The sequence below is a fragment of the Schistocerca nitens genome, chromosome 4 (genome assembly GCF_023898315.1).
Source record: "Schistocerca nitens isolate TAMUIC-IGC-003100 chromosome 4, iqSchNite1.1, whole genome shotgun sequence".
Taxonomy (NCBI): Eukaryota; Metazoa; Arthropoda; class Insecta; order Orthoptera; family Acrididae; genus Schistocerca; species Schistocerca nitens.
The window spans coordinates 714,722,383-714,739,123 of record NC_064617.1 but is presented as its reverse complement, the minus strand read 5'-3'; positions in this window follow the sequence as shown (position 1 = coordinate 714,739,123).

Genomic DNA, 16,741 nt, shown 5'->3' with positions numbered 1-16,741 from the left:
GCGCAACGCCTCGCACTGGAGCTAACGTAGCGAAATCTGGGGCGTCGTATGAGGCTGGTACAGTCGGAGCGAGGAACGACAAATAGTTTTAACCACTGGGTTAACGGAAAGCGGAAGGTTAATATTCTCGATTTCCATGTCTTTATAGGTGGTCTAAGATAAAATGGACAAGCATGAAAAAAGAAACTAGAACCAGCTCGTCATACTCCATAATTGATTTGGAATCTCAGATAGGGGTGATCGGATATTGATTTAAATCTTTCTCGTACCAAATATGGAGTCTTTCTGTTCCGTTACTTGTGTGGCTGGGCTTTGTGATGCAGAAACGATTACCAAGTATGGAAGAACACTCCATACGAAGATAATATATACACCGTGTATGGTTTGACATTACCAGACCTACTGGCTGCTTAACATACAGTACCGCAGGTAATTATGAGTGCACGAAATATGATCATGAAGTGCGTACGTATTCACACGCCGAACACAGTAGGAGAATTATTCAGTTTCCCTCATCGAAATCGTATTTCTGTGGGGAGTGCTGGGCCAAATGGATTACTTTCGGAGAAACGGAGAAGTATTTAGTATCGGAGAGGAAAAGATCATCACGATATAACGTCCCGGGGATATATGGTCATTACAGAATGGGCAAGGGTGGGAAGGAAGGACGGAAGGAAATGAGAAAGATTAGGGTTTAACGCACCATCGACGGCCTGGTCATAACAGACGGAACATGGACTCGTACTGGGAAAGGAAATCGGCCGTTCCGTTCCGATGGAACCGTACCGGCATTCAAGTTAAATGAGTTAATGAAAACATGAAAATTCTAAATCTGGATGAGCGCAAAGAGATTTCAACTCGAATTCTCCGAATGGAAATCTAGTCGCTTAACCATTGCTCCACTTTAGTTAGTTTTGCAGCCTTTCGTGCAGTGTGACGGAAGGGAGGAACAGAAGGATTGGTTGAGGAACGTGTCCGTCGTGTTCTGAAAATGCCACAACAGTTTCTGCAGGCAATTACCGGTAATATGCGTAATAATTACACACTGTATCATGGAAATTGTAGGACAAAATTTGTCAATAATCAATAAGAAATATTTTTTTCTACGTTTTGTGTAGCTCACCTTTCTCGCTGTCTGCTGAGTCAGTGGAATAAATGAAAACGAGATAACGACAAGAAGTAACGATGCTTCTTTCTGGTGGTTGACACCAAGTGAGAGTCTTCATTCAACAGAAATGGTCAGAGAAGGTTTTCAGCACACTTCCGTATGGTGTTATCAGAGTGCTAAATGTTAAAACAATTTCGTAAGATGGCCTGATAACTGAAGAAAGAGTTTCTCACGTGGAAGGGAACGGATGAGTAGCACTTACTGTCGTGCAGACTGTGTTTAGACACCCATAAAATAGAAAATTTGATCCATCTACCAAACGAAATAATAAACATAACTTCTGAGTACACACTGCATTGTTTTTCATACAGTGACCTATACGACGCAGCTGAACGAAACATTTAATTTAAGCTTATAAATCCATTGTTAAAGATCTGAGATATATTCACATTTAAATTTGCGTATTTAGAAATGTGTGATTCCCTTTTTCAGCTTATTCATCAGTAAAAGCCATTTTCTGTGTGAATCTGTAAAATACTTAGGCTTCGTCCGTTCTAATACCAAGTTTGCTGAAGGAAGTTTATGGTCTGATGGATGCAATAAACTATGTTCGTTACTGGAGCGCAACTAGAATTTCATTTCAAGTTGTGCACCATCCGACTTCAGTAGAGTTTGCAACGGGTCCCATGCGCAGCCTCCCATTAATGAAGAAAGGTGCAAAATATTTTAAGTATGACTCCAATATGATTTGAATACAAAGAGAAATGAATTACATACTCCCGACGAAGTACAGGAAAAAGATGATGGCCGCAACAGGTTTAACTACTCAAGGCAGGCAACCCGCAATGTGTAGCAAAATTGAAGAAAAACAGTGCGTAATGGACTTGCCGAACGGGTAAACTAAAAACTGAGAGTGTTAACGAACAGCCGCGCTTAATGAGGCCTAGTTCGGTTCCTGAGGAACTAAGTTGGAATCGTAACAGGCATACTAAGCAGAAATACAAGAAAAGCTGTAAGCTGACTGGCTGCCGAACAAAGCACGCACTAACATGCAAATCTTCATATTATAACGACAAAACAACGACATCTGTATAAAATAGATTGAGGGCTCAGTTTCGCTTAGAGGACTTCCACAGCCGATTCGAACTTCACTGACTAATAGCCACAGTTTTGTGACACTGAAAATGATATGTCCTCTCTCGGGAACATCGCCCCTGAGGCAGTCTGTGCGGGAGGGGAGGTTCGTGTACTCCAAAGAGGCTAAGTGCTATGGCAGCGTCACTCTCGAGAACATTCCTTGGCTGAGGATGACGACAAAATGTGCCATGCAACGACCTGCCATCCCGTTTCCTTTCCTTATCCACAAGAACCAATCTCTCAACTACGTAACTCGGTGTCTCTTGCTATTCTTATTTATTCCTTCGATATCTTATGCACTGTAGGGTAAGAAGAGCTCAGAGCCATGGTGAAGCCATTTTTCTGGGGGAGGAGAACCCCGATGACAATTCCTGGCCCTCCAGGTCGGGTGTTCTGCGATGGACCATCTCCCATCTCCGCATCGATAGAAAAAGACAGCTAGCTTTCCGGATCGTTTTAGTGAAACTCGACAACGGGATCGTATACGGAATCGAAAATAGGCTCGCATTTTGGTATCTTGATTCTACAGGACATCCAGAATAAACAACGAGAAGTTTTAACGGATATAAGACAGTAGAATATTGGTATAGCTGTGCTTTCCGTAACAATAAAAGAAAGATCTTGGTTGTGAATATCTGCTGGAGTTCACCCATTATTTTAGTGTAGTGAACCAAAGCAGTAGTGCATTCTAAATAAATGGTGGCCACATTACGTAACCTCGTGAGAAGCAGTTGACGAATGGTTGATAAAGCTCCATCAGCTGGTAGAATGTAAAATTTATGTCCTCTATAGTTTCAGTAGTAGCTGCGAACAGAGGAGTACGAAATGGGCTGATCAGCGTGAGAGCGTAACGTGTAACTTGGACAGTCCAAGAGAAGATAGCAGTAAGTACTTATACCAACAGATCACTATATTCAGCAAGATATTTTGTCTGTATTTCGCAGATTACCAGATTGTGCTAACAGAAGATGAAGATGAGCTGAGCTGTATGGTAACAAAGAGGGATGCAATAGGTCTGGCCTGGAGATAAACATGAAGACTGGGTACTTGGCAGCTGGAACGGAAAAAGTAATTAATTTGGAGGTTCATGGAGAAGTAACTTTAGGTGTCGAAAAGACAAAATACCTTGGAGATGTAATGAAATCACTAGTAGGACCAATAAAGGACGAGTTGCAACAAGGACAATGGACTCTGTTCTATGGAACAAGAAGATAAGAAAATGATGTATAAGAAGATGATGTATAAGAGCGTAGATAAGAGTGTTTTTTCGTACATGGCAGAATCCTGGGATGTTTTCCGGATGTTAATGATAATTTTGATGTACACACTACCGCATGTGCAATGGCACGTTCTCATGCCAGTTAAATGTCACAGAATCTTCATAATAAATTCTCCTTTTTTGTGGTCTGTTTTAGAGAAGACAATTCATCTTCTAGGGGAAAAAAAATATTATTTCACAAAAACCAAAAGTGAGCTGTTGCAAGATTATCTTAGAGATAACTCTACATGTTATAGGCGTTGTAACTGCAGTTTTATAATACATACACTAAAAGAACTCCATGCAAACAAGCCTCTGAAGGCCTAACTGTACCGACCGCACGCCGTATCATCCACAGCAACTAGCTGTCACTGGATGCGGATTTGATGGCACTTGTGGTCAGCAAATCGCTCTCCCGGCCGTGGTCAGCTTTTGTCACTGGAGCCGCTACTTCTCGATTAAGTATTTCCTCGATTGGCCTTACAAGGGTTGAGTGCACCCCGCTTGTCAACAGTGCTCGTCAGACCCGGACGGCTACTCACACAAGTGTTAGCCAAGCCCGACAACGCTTAACTTTGGTCTTGCGACGGAAACCGGTGTTACTACTGCCGAAAGGCCGTTGGCCCTTATATAGATAATAATAACTTTTGTTTATAAAACAAGTAAGTACTCAGAAAGTAAAGCAAATGTTATTGGAAGGGCCTCCATTATTTGAGTCTCATTGTGAACATCAAGAGCTCAGATGGAAAACCAGTACTAAGCAACGAAGGAAAAGCTGAACCGTGGGAAGAGTACATAGGGGCTGCACAAAGGAAATGAACTTGAAGGCAATATTATAGAAAGGGAAGCGGAAGCAGATGTAGATGAGGTGGGAAGTATGATACTGCGAGTATTCAGATCATCAGACATTAAGAAATCATCCCTCGGCGTGAATTTGCGTTTGAACACGAGAGTGCTTTACTGTGCATTGTCCTATTGGAACTGGTACGCCCTTGCTTCCGACGATCTTTGAGTGAACTTCCACAGCCAGTTATAGCCAGTGTTGGACTTCGAAACACTGTGTATCATAGCACTTTAAGTGCTCTGGGGGGCGGGGGGGGGGAGGGGGGGGGGAGGGAGAGAGAGAGAGAGAGAGAGAGCGCTCTCCCTCTCTTTCTCTCTCTCTCTCTCTCTCTCTCTCTCACACACACACACACACATACACACGCACACACACACACACACACACACACACACACACACACATGCGCGCGCGCGCGCGCACACACACTCACTCACAGAAAAGTCAATGCCAGTAGTGAAAGACGTGATATGTGACAGAAGAATCCTGGGATCTACTTAGGATTGTTTCCTGGACATCTGGATTTGGTGTCTGAGGCTTACCTACTATGCTAACGAGACAAAGCGAAGACATAAACAGCAGCTTACGATTCCCTGTGGTCCCACCGACAACTACGACGTTAGAAACGGAGTACAAGATCGACAAAACAAGTTTGGGGAAAGTCTCATACTTTCAAGGGGACCAACCCAGTAATCTCCTTAATCGAGGTTCAGAAAGTACGGAAGACGCAATTATGGCTTACCGGATCAGCTTTTGAATCCAATTCAAGCCAGATGTGAGTCCAGTGCTTTAAAAACTGAACTACATCGCTCGGTGATGGATGATTATGTTTGGAAAAAGCTGAAACAAATTTTGGTGTTAACATTCAGGCTAGTTTTTCTAAATTTCCTTAGCTACTCAGAGTGAATAGCAGGTTTGTTTCTTCTGTCAGGAGAAAGAGCAATCCAGGCACGGATCCAAGAGTGGGGAATGGGAAGAGAGGGAGAGTCATGGGGGTTACAACGACCGCCCACCCTTAAATTAGCAAAACCGTTTATACTTTTACATATATCAGTTTCTAAATTATCTGCTAAAGTAGCAGGAAACCTTTCGTGTTTAGAGTCGACTGTCTTCTGACTCGTTTGATGCGCCCTTCCACGAATTTCTCTTCTGCGCTAACCTCTTCATACCAGAAAAGCGTTTCCACTCTACGGTCTCAATTATTTGTTGGATCTATTCAAATCTCGGCCTTCCCCTGCACTTCTTACCCCTAAAGTTCCCTCAAGTACAATGAAGGTTATCCCCTGACGCCTTAACGTATGTCCTATCATCCTGTCGCTTCTTCTTGTCAGTGTTCTGCATATGTTCCTCCCTTCACCTACTCTGTGGACAACATCCTCGTTCCTTATCTTATTAGTCCACCTGATTTTCAACATTCTTCTGTAACACCTCATCTCAAACGCTTCGACTCTCTTTTGTCCCGATTTTCCAACTCCTCATGATCCACTACCTTTCAATGCTGTGCTGAACACGTATATTCTCAGAAGTTTCTTCCCCAAATTAAGGCCAATGTTTGATACCGATAGACTTTTCTTGGCCAGGAATGCTCCCTTTGTGGTAGTCTCTTATTATGTCCTCCTTGTTTCGTCCACCATTGTTAATTTTGCTTCCAAGCCAGCAGAATTCTTTAACTTCGCCTACTCTCTGATTCTGAAGTATCTCGCTGTTCTCGTTTCTGCTACATCTCATTACCTTTGTCTTTTTTCGGTTTATTCTCAATCCATAGTCTGTACTCATTAGACTGTTCATTCCATCGAACAAATCTTGTAAGTCTTCTTTACTTTCATTGATGATAGCAATGTCATCGGCGAACCTGTCTGATATCCTTCCACCATGAATTTTAATCCCACTCTTGAACCTTTCACTTCCGTCAGTGCTTCTTCGATGTACAGATTGAACAGTAGGGACGACAACCTGCTTCCCCGTCTTATAGCCTTTTAATCCGAGCAGTTCGTTCTTGGTGTTCCAGTATTATTCCCGCTTGTTTCTTGTACCTATTGTGTATTATCCGTCTTTCCTTATAGCTTACTCATAATTTCTCAGAATTTCGAACATCTTGCATCATTTACATTGTAAGGTGTATGATTCGCCGGCGATGGGCGAGGCATGACAGAATCTCTGACCAGACAGTAGTTTATTGTTAGTTGTTGCTTGTCGCGAATCTGCGCTAGTCTGCGCGAGTCGACAGTAGAAGTCAGTCTGCGCTTATCTGCGCGAGTCTGCAGTAGTAGTCAGTCGGATACAGTAGTAGTCGGTCGGCTTTAGTAGCTAGTGGACGGTAGTAGTCTGCGGGTGTCGGCATGCGTCGGCTGTGTGCTCTGCTCGCGAGTCTGGTCAGGACTCTGGAGGATGAGTATTGTTGTAGAAGGTAAAGAAGCAGTCTTGCGCATATTTAATAATGTATGTTAATTGTAATTTAATTTGTTCAGAAAAAATGCCCCAATAATAATTTTTTATAAAGTAACTCTTTTAAAGAAAAGTATTCATTTCAATTTAAAGAATTTTTCCAATGCATTATCATTGCTTCCAAGAATCAAATATATATATATATATATATATATATATATATATATATATATATATAGGCCAGCATTGCGCGAAGCTGTGTCGAAGAATGTATACATAAGAGCAGATATATAATTGCAGTTTTATTGAGGTAAGAATTTTTGCTGGTTTTATTCAGAATACAGGCCCGAAGGTCAGCGCTGCTGTCCTTATAAAATTTACCAGATATTATTATTTCTGTTAGGAGGTTGCATTTCGTTCATGGTTCATTATTTAATTAATATTATTGTGTGGGTTTATGGTCAATTTTCACTCATCAATTTTTGTGTGAGGAGGTTACACTTGGCTCCATTTTCATTTATTATTTAACATTTTTATTTTCTGCTGGGAGGTTACAACATTGTCGAACACTTTTTCCGGTTCGACAGATCTTATGAACGTATCTTTTTCCTAAGTCTTGCTTCTATTATCAACTGCAAAGGGAGAACTGGGTCTTTTGTGCCTTTAACTTCCCTTAAGCCAAACTGATCTCCATCTAACTGATCGTCAGCTTTCTTTTCCATTCTTTTGTATATTATTCTTGGCAGTAACTTGGATGCATGAGCTGTTAAGCTTATTTTACGATAGTTTTCGCATTTACCCGCCCTTGTTATCTTTGGAGCTGAGTGGATGATATTTTTCCGGAAGTGTGATGGTACGTCACCAGTTTCATAGATTCTACACACCAAGTTGAATAGTCGTTTTGCTGTCACTTCCCTCAATGATTTAAGAAATTGTGGTGGATGTTATCTATCCCTTCTGCCTTACTTGATTTCAAGTCTTCCAGAGCTCTTTTGTACTCTATGTCAACCTTATCGACAGCAATTTCTACTAACACGTTACGAGACAAGTCCTCCCAGTCATGTAGGCCATCAGTGTACTCTTTGCATCTGTCTGCTCTCTCTTCTTCGCTTAACAGTGGAAGTCTCCTTGCTTTGTTTTCAGGAAAGATTGTTTTGACTTTCCTAAATGCTGAATCAGTCCTGCCGACTATCCTTTCTTTTTCAATTTCTTCACATCTTACCTGCAACCATTTCGCCTTGGTTGTTAAACTAACAAACTCTAAAATGGAAAAGAATTCCACAAATTTAAACACTATGCTTAACAAAGGATACTTTTCCGTTTCTTGCTCACTTGCGGAGGAGGTGGGGGGGGGGGGGGGGAGGGAGGGTGGGACACTTGCCTCCTCATTGTCTATGGGAAACGCTTCAGACAGGTAAAGGCGTGCACACACAGGCTGACCTATCTGCTGCCAACAACAAATCTTATAAGGTTCGAGAGTCCACAGATATTCCACACCCTCCCTTCTTTTTCTACCCAAGAAAAAAGTAAAAGGAGGACTGAATCCACGAACGTAGGTAGAAACAGCCGAAAAAAAAAAAAAAAAAAACAAGATCCCTCAGATCTAAGCGCTCGCACAGCCACAATGTGCAGACGCGTATTTGCAATGGTAGTGTAATACTGATAATGTTTGCTGAATGAACACTTCAATTTTTATGGAATTAATATTGCGAAAGTTACGCGTGTTCGTTGTCGTTAGTCAACTGCGTAGCACATGTATTTCTGAAATTATTCGACGAATAGTTTTAAATTACTGTATTTCTCTGACTTGCAAGTTCTTAAGAATTAAAGGGAAGCCCTAACCACTATTGTAAATATATTATTATAACATTTTATGTCTTTTGTTACAATGATAATAATAATTATTATTATTACTATTATTATTATATTCCTTTCTCAGACGTTATGTCTGGTTAAAAATGGAAAGTGATGCGGACCTTGATCAAGCATGACTTCCTTTTAACTGTGTGGTATATGTTACGTGCATTTAGGAACTTTCAGATAATTGAACATGTATCAATAATTACAGATTTCTGTAGTTGTATATATACGTTTGGATGTAGCTGTATTGCGTTGATGTACTGGTGGATATTGTGTGGTATGACTCCTGTAGTTGATAGTATAATTGGTATAATGTCAACTTTATCCTGATGCCACATGTCCTTGACTTCCTCAGCCAGTTGGATGTATTTTTCAATTTTTTCTCCTGTTTTCTTCTCTATATTTGTTGTATTGGGTATGGATATTTCGATTAGTTGTGTTTTCTTCTTTTTATTGGTGAGTATGATGTCAGGTTAGTTATGTGGTGTTGTTTTATCTGTTATAATGGTTATGTTCCAGTATAATTTGTATTCATCATTCTCCAGTAAATTTTGTGGTGCATACTTGTATGTGGGAACATGTTGTTTTATTAGTTTATGTTGTATGGCAAGTTGTTGATGTATTATTTTTGCTACATTGTCATGTCTTCTGGGGTATTCTGTATTTGCTAGTATTGTACATCCGCTTGTGATTTGATCTACTGTTTCTATTTCTTGTTTGCAAAGTCTGCATTTATCTGTTGTGGTATTGGGATCTTTAATAATATGCTTGCTGTAATATCTGGTGTTTATTGTTTGATCCTGTATTGCAATCATGAATCCTTCCGGCTCACTGTATATATTGCCTTTTCTTAGCCATGTGTTGGATGCGTCTTGATCGATGTGTAGGTGTGTTAGATGATAGGGGTGCTTGCCATGTAGTGTTTTCTTTTTCCAGTTTACTTTCTTTGTATCTGTTGATGTTATGTGATCTAAAAGGTTGTAGAAGTGGTTGTGAAATTGCAGTGGTGTAGCCGATGTATTTATATGAGTGATTGCTTTGTGTATTTTGCTGCTCATTCAATACAGAATTGTCTTAAATTGTCTACCTGTCCATAATGTAGGTTTTTTATGTCGATAAATCCTCTTCCGCCTTCCTTTCTGCTTAATGTGAATCTTTCTGTTGCTGAATGTATGTGATGTATTCTATATTTGTGGCATTGTGATCGTGAAAGTGTATTGAGTGCTTCTAGGTCTGTGTTACTCCATTCCACTACTCCAAATGAGTAGGTCAATATTGGTATAGCATAAGTATTTATAGCTTTTGTCTTGTTTCTTTCTGTCAATTCTATTTTCAGTATTTTTGTTACTCTTTGTCCATATTTTTCTTTTAGTTCTTCTTTAATATTTGTATTATCTGTTCCTATTTTTTGTCTGTATCTTAGATATTTATAGGCATCTGTTTTTTCCATCTCTTCTATGCAGTCGCTGTGGTTATCCAATATGTAATCTTCTTGTTTAGTGTGTTTTCCCTTGACTATGCTATTTTTCTTACATTTGTCTGTTCCAGAGGCCATATTTATATCATTGCTGAATACTTCTGTTATCTTCAGTAATTGATAGAGTTGTTGATTTGTTGATGCCGGTAGTTTTAGATCATCCATGTATAGCAAATGTGTGATTTTGTGTTGGTATGTTCCAGTTATATTGTATCCATAATTTGTATTATTTAGGATGTTGGATAGTGGGTTCAGAGCAAGGCAGAACCAGAAAGAACTTAATGAGTCTCCTTGGTATATTCCATGCTTAATCTGTATTGGCTGTGATGTGATATTATTTGAATTTGTTTGGATATTAAGTGTGGTTTTCCAATTTTTCATTACTGGGTTTAGGAACTGTATTAATTTAGGGTGTACTTCGTATATTTCCAATATTTGTAGTAACTATGAGTGAGGTACACTATCAAAACCTTTTCGGTAATCAATGTATGCGTAGTGTAGCGACCTTTCTTTAGTTTTAGCTTGATATGTCACCTCTGCATCTATTATCAGTTGCTCTTTACATCCTAGTGCTCCTTTGCAACAGCGTGTTGTTCTTCATTTATAATTTTGTTCTGTGTTGTATGTGTCATTAATTTCTGTGCAATGACTGAAGTTAATATTTTGTATATTGTTGGTAGGCATGTTATTGGGCGAAATTTAGCTGGGTTTGCTGTGTCTGCTTGATCTTTAGGTTTCAGATAAGTTATTCCATGTGTAAGTGTATCAGGGAATGTGTATGGGTCTGCAATGTAACTGTTAAATAATCTAGTTAGATGTGAATGTGTTGAGGTGAATTTCTTTAGCCAGAAATTTGCTATTTTATCTTTTCCAGGGGAATTCCAATTGTGAGTAGAATTAATTGCTTGGTTGACTTCATGTTGCAAAATTGTCACTTCGGGCATTTGTGGTATCATCTTGTATGTGTCTGTTTCTGCTTGCATCCACCGTGCATGCCTGTTCTGTTTACCGGGTTTGACCATATGTTGGTCCAGAAGTTTTCCATGTCTGTTATGTTTGGTGGATTGTCTTAATGTGTGTGTTATCTATTGTCTGGTAAAATTTCTTTTGGTGTGTGTTGAATGTTTGGTTTTGTTTCCTTCTATTTTCACTTTTTTGTATCTTCGTTTGGCCATTGCTTGTAATTTCTGCTTCTTTTCATCTAATTGCTCTATCGCTTCTTGTTGTGAGATTTTACCTAACCTTTTTCATTTTTTGTCTGATATTTCATTTCTTATAAATTGTGTTAGTTTTCCGATGTCTTTTCTCAGTTTTTCTATTCTGATTTGTAGCCTGTGTTGCCATGCTGGTTTTGTGGGTTTCTTCTGTGTGTTGCTTGGTTCTGATCTCTACCTAGTGTGTATATTTAGTGTAGTGAGTGCTCCTATATAAACCAGCAGTTGTAACTCTTCCATAATTTTATTTTCATTTATTTTGTTGTGTTTGATTGTGTTGATAATTGTTATTGTTGTTTCGACTTGTGGGTTATTTGGTGGTCTATGCAAGAATGGTCTAATGCCTGTATTTGAGTCTTTGTATTGAATATATGTCAGCTGAAATTTTTCTTCTATATCTAACATGTGTGTCACTTCGTCTTCTATTTGTGCTTGTTCTGGTGGCTGTCTTAAGATTTCGTTTTCCTCTTATTGTTGTTGTTCTTTGTTTGTTTGCTCTGGGATGTTTGAGTCCACTACTGTATTTTCTTCTTCTTCTGATTGCACATTATTTTGTTCCAGTATTTGTTGTACTTGTTGTTTGATATTTTCTAATTCTGATTGGGGTATCCTATTTTTTATTGTTACACAGATCAGCTAGTCGTTGTTCTGTTAAAAAATTTAATTCTGGGTATCTGGTAATAAATGTTGTGTATACTTGAGATCTGTATCCAGTTGTGTTGTTTCCTAAGTTTGTTGCTTGGTAATAAGAGAACATGAGGTGTCGGTTAACTTCATCTGACCATCTCATCCTCTGTCTTTGTTTTCCTTCTAGAGTGGCTGCAGGAAGCATATCCTGCAAAACACTTCTATTTGGATTTAAATCATTTTCCGTGTGGCTAGCAGTGTCGTTACCAGTTATTACTATTATTATTACAAGGTAGCAGATCAACAGTGCAGATGCGACAACTTAAATTTAGAGGTATGGTGAGGAGTGAGGAAGAGCCTGTAACAGACTGTGATCCCCTCGTGAACTGAGTATTGAACCCGCTCCTGGTCCTGCCCTGATCTCAGTTCCTGACCTACAGCCACATCCATAAGTACAACTCTTGAAACGTCCGCTTAGAAAAATTAATGAATTACTATGCTGATAAACCTCTTACATTATTTGATTTTCAAACGGCTGAGCAGAACTGAACGTACTCAGACATTTCGCTCTTTACCTATTCTGATCAACACTAAACTGACAGCCAATATTTTTAGCGCAACGCAATCTGAATTTCAATAATCCCTACAAGAGAATGGCCTTGACTAACATTAACCTATACGTTTCACAAATCACTTACCTCACAAAAATCTTCGTTACTCGGACTACTGTAATACAGCGAGCGCCACTACTGCCAGTTAAATAAAAGATTCTAACTACTGAAGGCACTAACTACTGATAGGCATAGTTAGGAAATGAAAGATATTAATAGAGAACAAACAATGTATTTACCTTAATAGTGCTCAAAAGTCATAATATATATATCAGTCCATGATATACAATATTACAAATTTACTCTTTCTGATGGACACACGTCCACATCGTCCGCTCTCAAAATTCCGCCATCTCTCTCCCTACATCCACCACTGCTGGCGGCTCACCTCCAACTGCGCAACGCTACGCGCTGTTAACAGCCAACTGCCCAACACTACAATAGCAAATTCCAACAATGGAAACCAGCCACAGGCTGCTCACAGCACAGTCAGTGATTTTCATATAGAGCGCTACGTGACGTTACCAACATAAAAACCTAAACAGCCTACTTACACACTGTACAACTTTGGTGCCTTTTAAGCGGTAGTACACAATGATCAACCATTTTCCTTACTAAGATCAGCACATTGGCTGGAGCAGGCAATGAACCTTGAAAAGAAAAGAAAGCATAAAATGAGAACTACAGACACGAATCAGGACAGTCGGCCATATTGTGCGTCAGTGTTCTTATACTCGCCTTCCTGTCGTAATGAGAGAGTGCGCTGAATTAATGCGAGGCTTCGTTCCAGAGTCACGTTTTACATCAACGAACTCCTCATTAAGGCAGTGGCTGCGGAGGAGCTACCTGTTTTCGGCAACAAGTGGCGACTGAAATTATGCTCCGACTTAAAAAAATCCGACAGATCAGAGTTGCAGATTTTGGCAACATTAAAAACAAAGCGAAAAGGAAAGACAGGGAAGGACGGATATTCTGAAGAAAAACAAGTCGCACAGTAATTTCGGCTTAGGTTCCAGTTGGCAGATCATCTGTGCCCGTGCTGGGCGCACGCTGTCATTACGCGGGTGATGCCGATGCCGCGTAATTTGCGGTAATGACTGGAGGGATTGTCGATGTGGTTGTGAGGGGGAGGGTGGGGGCAGCGACCATGGCTAGGGGCGGGTCCGGAGCGATTTACGTCGCCCTGGAGTCGGCATCCGCGGGAGATCTGCGTACCGTCTTAACGCAAGTCTTTCTACGTTCACTGTTACGGACTATTTCTTTGATTATTTACGTCAGGGTCTCTGCTGTAACCACTTCCTTTAATTCGGGTTTCAGGCACCTGTAGCCTGACAGATATCACATGTTCTGCAATCTTACCATCTTTTTTTGTGAGCAGCGGGGAAGGGAGGGGGGTGATGCTATAGTATTCGGACGAGTTACTTCACCTTCTGTTCCAACTCCTTCATCTCAGAGTAGCACTTACCCTAAACGTTCACAATTATTTGTTGGATGCGTTCTAATCGCTGTGTTCCTGTACACTTCACAGCCTTCTAAAGCTCCCTCCAGTACTACGGAAGTTGTTCTCAAACTGCGTCACATTTGTTCTACATTTTTGTCCCTTCTTCTTTTCGTTTCTTTGTCGGCTTTGGAGAGGGACCTCCTCATTTTTTATCACTCAAGTTAATGTTCAACATCTTTCTATAGCATCACATCTACAACGCTTCCATCAATTTTTTCTAATATTCTCACAGTCCGTTTTCACTTAAATACAATGCTGTGGTCTAAACATCTATTCTCGGAAATTTATTTCATATATTAAGACCCATGCTTGATACTAGTAGACTAGCAAGGAATACCCCCTTTTCTGTACTGATCTGCTTTTTGTATTTTCATTACTTAGTACGTCGTACATCCAAGGTTGCAAAATTGCTTCACTTCTTCTACCTTCTGGTTCCAGGTTCTGGTGTTAAACTTATGCCTAATTTTATTTACGCTACTTCTCATTACTTTCCTTTGTGCTTGGTAAAAGTGAGGTACAGAAAGCTGCGGAACGTGAAATTCTACGTTGCGTTGTCACGAAAGTCGACTAGCTCCTCGTCCACTAACGCTTTCCCTTACCGTGTGAGAACGACGTAAGGTACCACCGAGATTTGTGTTAAGTTACATCACGCGGGATAAGGGGAGGAACGTGGCAGATTTACATACTTGGTGTCTTTTCTTCCTCTGGTGATTTGCAACCCATTTCACTACTCAACGTTGTTAATTGCTTACAAATGCAGCATTTAAGAGATGAAGGTACAATCATATGGGATATAAAAAGAGAAACTGTGACTGTTTTGAGAATTTATTGGGGGGGGGGGGGGGGGGAGGGAGGACGCAGCAATTATCTTGAATCTGAAGGCATCGACTGATGTGGACATAACTTTAGAAGTACTGCAGGGAAGTGTTGCCGTTTGTTAATAACGTGGTACACAATAGTAATACACACATCAAATACAGTTTTGCATCACCACGATTCCCAGAACTGCTGAAGAAATGGAAATGAGCATTTGGCGTCATTACCGGGAGGCCCCTTGCGGGGCAGGTAGGGCCGCCTTGGTGCAGGTCTTATTACATTCGACGCCACATTGGGCGACCTGCGCGTCAGGTGGGGATGAAATGATGATGAAGACAATACCCAGTCCCTGAGCGGAGAAAATTCTCCGACCCAGCCGGGAATCCAACCCGGGCCCATGGGATGGCACTTCGTCACGCTGACCACTTAGCTGTCGGGGCGCACAAAAACTCCTGAACATGGACGTTGACTGTAGATATTGTATCACAGACACAGTCCCTTTGACTGTCCAGAGATGTCACTAAATCCGCCCAAAGATGTAAACAACCATGCATGAGCAGCGCCTATTTGACGGATGGGGGTCCGACACCCGATCAGTTCCAGTCATTCCACCGGGAAGGTAGTACATGGCCCTTATTATCTGTAGTTCAACCATGCCTAGACGGTCAATACCGCGGTTCGCGTCCGCATTGTTGCTTTGTGCCAAGAAGGGCTATCAACAAGGGAAGTGTCCAGGCGTCTCGGAGTGAACCAAAGCGATGTTGTTCGGACATGGAGGAGATACAGAGAGACAGGAACTGTCGATGACGTGCCCAAGAGCTACTACTGCAGTGGATGACCGCTACCTACGGATTATGGCTCGGAGGAACCCTGACAGCAACGCAACCAAGTTGAATAATGCTTTTCGTGCAGCCACAGGACGTCGTGTTAAGACTCAAACTGTGCGCAATAGGATGCATAATGAGCAACTTCACTCCCAACGTCCATAGCGAGGTCCATTTTTGCAACCACGATACCATGCAGCGCGGTACAGATGGGCCCAACAACATGCCGAATGGACCGCTCAGGATTAGCATCACGTTCTCTTCACCGATGGGAGTCGCATTGGCCTACAATCAGACAATCTTCGGAGACGTGTCTGGAGGCAACCCGATTAGGCTGAACACCTTAGACACACAATCCAGCGAGTGCAGCAAGGGGAAGGTTCCATGATGTTTTGTGGTGGCGTTATGTGGGATCAACGTACGCCGCTGGGTGTCATGGATGGCGCCGTAACGGCTATACGATACGTGAATGCCATCCTCCGACCGATAGTGTAACCATATCGGCAGCATATTGGCGAGGCATTCGTCTTCATGAACGACAATTCGCACCTCCATCGTGTACATCTTGTGAATGATTTCCGTCAGGACAACGACATCACTCGACTAGAGAAGCCAGCATATTCTCCAGACATGAACCCTATCGCACATGCCTGGGATAGATTGAAAAGGGCTATTTATGGACGATGTGACACAGCAACCACTCTAAGGGATCTACGCCGAATCGCCGTAGAGGAGTGGGACAATCTGGACCATCAGTGCCTTGATAACGAATACCGGCATATATCAATGCAAGAGAACGTGCTACTGGGTGTTAGAAGTACCGGTGTGTACAGCAATCTGGACCACCACCTCTGAAGGTCTCGCTGTATGGTGGTACAACATGCAATGTGCGGTTTTCATGAGTAATAAAAAGGTTGAAAATGTGGAAATTATGTTTATGTTTATCTCTATTCCAGTTTTCTGTACAAGTTCCGGAACTGTCGGAACCGAGTGGGTGCAAAACTTTTTTTGATGTGTGTAGTAAGCCTAGACGATGCAGCTATACAGTGTTCAAATGTTCAAATGTGTGTGAAATCTTATGG